The 7,054-nt window shown below is 41.2% G+C and overlaps 1 non-coding gene across 1 annotated transcript; it reads right to left on the reverse strand.

The window, feature by feature from the left end:
- Window positions 1-6,217: 6,217 nt before the first annotated feature.
- LOC120368376 (small nucleolar RNA U13) lies at window positions 6,218-6,320 on the reverse strand. Its single transcript, XR_005582531.1, has one exon. It is a non-coding gene; the product is annotated as a small nucleolar RNA U13 (small nucleolar RNA).
- Between the last annotated feature and the right edge of the window lie 734 nt (window positions 6,321-7,054).

Raw genomic sequence — 7,054 nt, forward strand, 5'->3', positions numbered from 1 at the left:
CGGGGGCCAGTAAAGCACATCAGGGACTTGTCTGTGGTTAACAAAGGCGTCGCTGACTCACACCTCTTTACCGTGAGGGGCATCATTTAGGTGACTCTTCCAAGCTGGCAAAAATAGATGGCTTCCATACCGTTGGTCCTAAATTTAGAGAGTGCAGAGTTCTTATTAAGACTAAATTGTAAGGAAAGAAAACACTTGTGGGGTTACTCAGGGCAAGTAATTACATATAGGCTTTTTTATTCCTCTTCTGGTTTCTGTCTCCTAGTAAGATACACGTAAAAACAACAGTGAAGACAGGCACTGGTCTCTTAAGAAACCTCAGCTGCCCCTCACTGGCATTCGTCTTATCCTGCGGTTTCCAAGTGTTTTTAGCAGCAGAACTCTTTTTCCAGACAACATCTGCCACAGAGCTTTAATGGATAACACAGGCAAAATCTAAGTGGCCATTTCCCGGACACCTCCACAGACTCTGATTCAAATAATCCAGCAAGACTGTCCTGAGTGTGATGTGTAAGCGAGATTTATTAAGGTATGATTTGCATACAATAAAATTCAATACAATAAAACTAGGTGTACAGTTTGATGTGTTTTTTTTTTTTTTTTTTTTTTTTTTTTTTTCCTGTCAGAGGGAGTTTTGCTCTTGTTGCCCAGGCTGGAGTGCAGTGGTGCAATCTCGGCTCACTGCAACCTCCTCTTCCCAGGTTCAAATGATTCACCTGCCTCAGCCTCTTGAGTACCTGAGATTACAGGTGCCTACCACCACACCCAGCTAATGTTTTGTATTTTTAGTAGTGTTGGGGTTTCCCCATGTTGACCAGGGTGGCCTCAAACTCCTGACCTTAGGTCATCTGCCCACCTCAGCCTCCCAAAGTGCTGGGATTACAGGTGTGAGCCACCACACCCAGCCAGTTTGATGAGTTTGAACAGTCTTGTAATAATGCCCAAATCAAGACACAGAACAGCTCCATCACCCACTCAATTCCTTTGCACACCTTTCTAGTAAATCCCCTCCCCTCATCCCCATCCCTGATCTGATTTCTGTCTCTCCAGCTTTACCTTTTCCAGAATACCATATAAATGGAATTATGCAGTGTGTAATCTTTTGTGCCTGGCTTCTTTCACTTAGCCTGATGCTTTTGAGGTGCATCTGTGCTTTTGCATACATCAGTATTTTGCTTCTTTTTATTGCAGAGTAAACGCTATTGTTCTTGTGTATTCTTTCAACGTCGTCCTTCAGCGTCCAGTTTCTTTTTGGCATATACTGTAAAGCTGTCCATTCAAATAATTTTCTTTTTTCCTTGAAATGCTGAGATTGAAGGCCTGATTAACACCATTGCAGAGGCACAAGTGGAAAAAGGGTGTGTGACCCGAGAGGCGTCTTCACTGCCACGCTGCTGCCTCAGAGCCTTTCACAGAGCTGGCTCCCGAGCCTCCCAAGTGCCTCTTCTCTTCCCAGGACTAGAAGTCCTAGGAGTTTTCTAATAAAGGAAGGAAATACTGCTTACATTCCCTTTTTATTGTATTTTCCATTATAATTAAGAGACCCATTTTTAAACCAGGAAAAGAATACAAGGGAATGCTTTTGTTCAGAAATAAACCTAGGCTTCTAATAGTCTTCTGAGGACCAAGAAATGTGCCTAAAATACAAATTCCATACAAAAACTTAAACCAAAAATCTCAGCTTTGCCCACTGCACATGTGACCACACAGTTGTAACAATCTTGGATTCTCAATTCTGCCATCTCATAAGAAGCTTTTGTCCCCCTCTCAAAGGCTATACCACTCGTGGACGCTCCCACTTCTCATTTTTCCTTCCTCCTCCCCAGCCCAACTCTTACAGGCCAACAATATCCCAAGGGCCTGGGGCACCTTGTTCTCTGCTCCCTTTAAAATATTTTTGTTCTGGCTTTTATTTCTTTAATTTGTCATGTTTTAAAGATGCCTTAATATTTATGAACTACCCCCAGATGCTTTTTTGAAATAGATGTAAGCATTGATAAAATAAATGTTGTAAGAATTAAGCATTGGGTGTCTTATCATTTTAAGTCCCCGTTATATTTTGCTTGTGCTGATAATGATGGCTCCTCCCTGTCCTGTCTGCTTTGAGCTGAGCTTGATCCATGCAGTTTGTCGTTGTTCCTAAAAGTGAGTTTGACCTCTTGAGACAGGAGGGAGGCCGATAGGAAAGTCATCCTTTAAAAGGAAGAAAACTTTGCATTTATTAGTTCATTTAGGCCAACATATTTTGAATCATTCTTCTCTATAGCCCTGTGCAGTACCCTGAGGCTACAAAGAGAGTTGCTGCCGCTGACAGCAAGGTGGGGCAGACTGTACTACGATGAACGGAAAAGTGCCTGCATGGAGGTAGGAGGTGTTGTGCAGAGGAAGGGGAGTCCGCCTCTTCCTGGGCGATGGAGAAGGAAACTGCATGGACAAGATGATTCCTGTGCTGAGTATTGAAGAGTGCATGGGAAGGTTCTGGGTGGAAAAAAGGAACTAGAGCCCCCGTGCAGAGGAAGTGACTTGTGTAAAGACACAAGAGACTTGAGAAAGAGAGCAAGAAAGAGAAACAGAGAGTTTGGTGGAAAAGCAAATGCCGTCGTCTGCTGTGTGAAGTGGGACACTGTGTGTGGAGAGCGAGATGGGTGGAAGCTAAAGCTGGGGGGTGCCTCAGGGCGGGATCATGGAGCCTTGAGTGCTCTGCTCCAGTTTGGACCTTAGCCTACAGCCAATGAGGGTGAGCAAAGGGCTTTGGGTGGAGGAGGGTCGGTGTGCATTCTGACAGAGCCCTCCGGCATCTGTGGTGGGGGATGGAGGGTGCTGCCAGGTCCAGGTGACAGATGATGTGTCAGCAGACAATGACGAAAAGGGAATCCATCCCAGAGACATGTGGGATACAGAACTGATAGCATCCGGGGGTGAAAGGTGAGAGGAAGGAAGGGGCAAATGACTTCGTTTCGCTCCCACAATAACACTGTGACACAGGGGTTATTATGTATATTTTATAGATGATGAAACTGCATTTAAAGAGGTAAAGAAACTTCTGTGAGTTTAACAGCTAGTGAAACAGAAGCTGTACTACAGAATCGAGGCGCTGCACTCAAGAATTACTGAAGCATGTGAGATCGTGAGAAAGAAACACGTTCAATGAATTATGGAAAACTACCTTTAAAAACCCCAAAAATGAAGCTTTGGGAAAAGTTTCCTTGAGTCCTCAGAGAGCATTGTTTGGACAATATGCTAACAGGGGCATATGTGGAATGAGTAGATCTTAAAAGGGCTTGCTCTGAAGATTGAGGGTTTCTCCTTAATCATCCTCTTTCACTTTGTCCTTCTGCAACTGGGGAAGAGAGATTTGTGTAATAACGAATTTGCATCTGAGAGCATTTCAGCAAAGCATGCTGCCAGCTGCCTTTTTTGACACAGGCACATCTCCCACCCTCATTTTATTGCTTTGGGGTAAGTGGCCTCCTCCCCACTCCCGACTGCTTCAGAGATAAAAGAAGGAAGTGAGGGATTTATCCTTTTACCCATAATATTGTGGCTGTAATTTAAAGCTGCCATAACTCATGTTATAAAACTGTGACCATAATATCATGGAAAAAGCCATCATTCAGACCCCAAATGAAGAAATGTGGAGTCCTGTTACTTCCAGCTGTAAATTGCCTCAAAACCAGCAGACAGCAGCTGGCGTAACCAGACAATGGAAACTAAGGTTTGGAAAGTTATCCATGATGAATTGCTTTCCCTATCTTCCCTTTTATCCACATCTTCACTAACATCAAAACAGTTTTTCTGCTGGAAGGTGGTCAGACCTAGATAACTGATCCTTACTGAGTTAGTACATGCCAAATTTGGGAAGTGTCCTGAAACATTTTTAGGGTAGGATTAAATTTGCAGATAATACAGCCTGGTCAAGTTGGGATGGGTTACTTAGACTAGTTCTGTGGTGATACCAGTTGTAAGTCTCCCAGGAACCATGGTGTCTATTTTTTCAGTATTCCTAGAGTGAGGTGTGGCAAACTAGTAATTTCTCCCACCCTGTTCTGACCCATGATTCCCACCCATGGGTAGGATAATAGCCTATCCTGTGGTTTAAACTCAGCATCCTAGTCATTCCCCAGAGAGCTAATGAAGGAGATCGTGAAACCCTGAGACCTGCTTCCCACATTTCCTACCTACCATAGTCAGCTGTGTCTACCAAGCACTCTCACATATGGCCATGAGCACCTTCTATGCATCAAGAATATTTTAGGTACTTTATGCTCACTATATTATCTAACTTAACCTTATCACAGACTTGCAAGTTAGATAGTATTACTATTCTCATTTTATAGTTGAGGAAATTAAGACATTGAGTAACTCAATGAATAAGGAAGAATACAATTGTTACCCAGATCAAGCTACTGCTCTTGCCTCTGTGATTCACAATGCTTTTAGACCTCTCTTCAAAAAGCAGGACAAAATTATTATAATTGCTATTGAATGTATAAATTCTCAAACCAATTATTACCTAAGTATTTCTGGAATATCATTTACTTCTAGAAGTTAATAATTTCTTACTCTTGTGTTTGTGCCTTTAGATTTGTAAGTTCAGGTTCTAGGGTCAGATGGCTTGGATTTAATCCCAGCTCTGCCATTTTTTTTTACCAGTATGACTTTGTTCAAGTAACCTAACCTCTCTGTGTCTATTTAGAATGAAAATTGTAAATAGTATCCACTTCATAGGATTTTTAAATTATTATTTTTAAAGAAGACAAATGGATGTAAAGTGCCCAATCCAAAGTGTGGTGTGTAACTTCTGTGGTTGACTGTTACACTGGTGACATGACCCCAAATGAGCCATGCCTTCAAATATTTAAGTCCTTATGTAGTTCCATCTCCCATTGACTCTGGACTTGGCTGTGTAGCTTGCTTTGGCCATTGGGATTCTAGCAAATGGTATGGAAGCAGAGTCTTAATAAGTGGTTGTAAATAGGAGTTTATCCTCCTGGGACACTTGCTCTTAGAGCCCTGAGCCACCATATAAAGAGATTAGGTTGTCCTGGAGAGACCACCTGGAGAGAGAGAGAGAAATGCCCAGCCAAACCCAAGCTCTTTCATCCAGGCCAACTGAGGCACTAGACAGCTATCTTGGCCATTCCAGTCTCAACAGACACCATGTGAGGCAGAAAAACCTTCCAGCTGAGCTCAATCAATACATAAAACCTTAAGAAATAATGAAATATTATCTTAAGAAACTAAATTCTGTGGTCTGTTACCCAGCACTAGATAACTGAGATAGACTGCATTTAATAAATATTACCTATTTTTTAAAGTTATCATTATCCAATGACTTTATTTCCACCCAAATAATTAACATTAAGACATGAAAAGCTTCCTTAAAACTCATTCACTCCAAAAAGGGCTGTCTTCCTATGATGTGCAAAGCAACAATGACTTGTCTCCCATATTTATAAAATAGTATCCCCCCCAAAATATGCCTTCATAGCAATTTTGAACTCTTAGATCTGCAAAGGAGACAAATTTAAATTTCTCATCATGTTTGGATTATTGATACTTATTATATGACCATAATTCTTGTCTATTTTTAAAAACCTTTAAAAATGCATGGGGGAATTATTGTATTAGTGCAGAACCATACCTTATTTTTCATCTACTTACTAACACTTCTTGAGAGAAAGGTAAAAAATACTCAACACTACATCAAAACCACAGACTCTCCAGGATAAAAGGGCCTTTGAAAGGTCAGCCAGTCTGCTGTACTCTAGATAGACTTTTCATCTCAGCTTCTCTCAGAGATGGCAAGGCTCCAGTTTCTAAAGTTCTGCAATGGGTTAGCAGCTACAAAGCCCTTCATGCATGGCATTAGTGTTTCCAGGGGAAACCATGGGGCAATGTTAACGTCGTGTCCCTCTTGAGTCTGCCACATTACAGACTACTATAATTTAGGCTCACATTTGCAGCCATGAAGAGTGCCATTTGGTAGAAGGTCATTCGTTTTTTGCTTGTATTACACACAGCTTCTATTGGGCATATATGAGTTAAAACAAAATTGTGAAGTAGGGAAAGTTTACCTGTCATCCCCACCCTTCTCTTTTGGCTAGTACTTGTAGGCCTTCATCTTCTCAAAGACTGGCCTGCCTTCAGTTGTTTACAGGACAAATGAGTTTTAGCCTTGCATTAGCTCTCCTTCTACATTGACTTTTTTTTTTCATGTCAGGTGGGCAAAGTTCCAACCAACAGGAAGAAGGTTTGAGGGAGGCATATCTCACACGAGTGTGATATCCCATCATCATGCTCATGAATTACAAAAGGATCTATGCTGACATCTTAAGCTGCATCTCTCTGTGTGTGTCTCTTTTTCTGTCTCTCTCTCTCTCTCTCTCTCGGTGTGTGTGTCTGTGTGTGTGTGTGTGTGTGTGTGTGTGTGTGTGTGTGTGTTGATATATATAAACATATAAATCATCCAGCTGTAGAGGTAAAGGCCTTATGTCCTGTTAATATAATTGTAAAATCAGAGACAGGAAGTAGTCTATTCCAACTCCCCCACCCTTTTCTGCCCTAGTCATTTCAAGATATGGGGGTTGGAGCAGGAGTCAGGAAGGGGACCCAGAAAAGCATTTGGCTTGGAGACAAACATTTACAAAGGACTTCAAATTTGGGCTTTTAACATTGCCTCCAAATGAGGTTATAAATATGGTCATAACACAGATACTTCTCATTCAACTCTAAACTCACTTTCCATGACTGAACCATCCTACTTCTAGAGTGCTATAATTTAATTAAATAGAAAAAAAAAAAACCCTAACTTCTATAATTACCTGTAAATATCACAGTTATATGCCATTGCATTTTTTAATTGAAGCGTATAATTTGTTAAATGTAAACAGTAATGATATTCCACAATTCAGTGATATTATTCTTACAATTCCTTGAAATAATAACAGCTAAACATTTACGGAATGCTTTTCATATGCTAGGCCTTTCACAGGAAACTTCACAATGACTCAGTAAAAGTAGGAACTATTACCACTCCACTCCACAGCTGAGG

Source organism: Saimiri boliviensis, chromosome 9 (genome assembly GCF_048565385.1).
Source record: "Saimiri boliviensis isolate mSaiBol1 chromosome 9, mSaiBol1.pri, whole genome shotgun sequence".
Taxonomy (NCBI): domain Eukaryota; kingdom Metazoa; phylum Chordata; class Mammalia; order Primates; family Cebidae; genus Saimiri; species Saimiri boliviensis.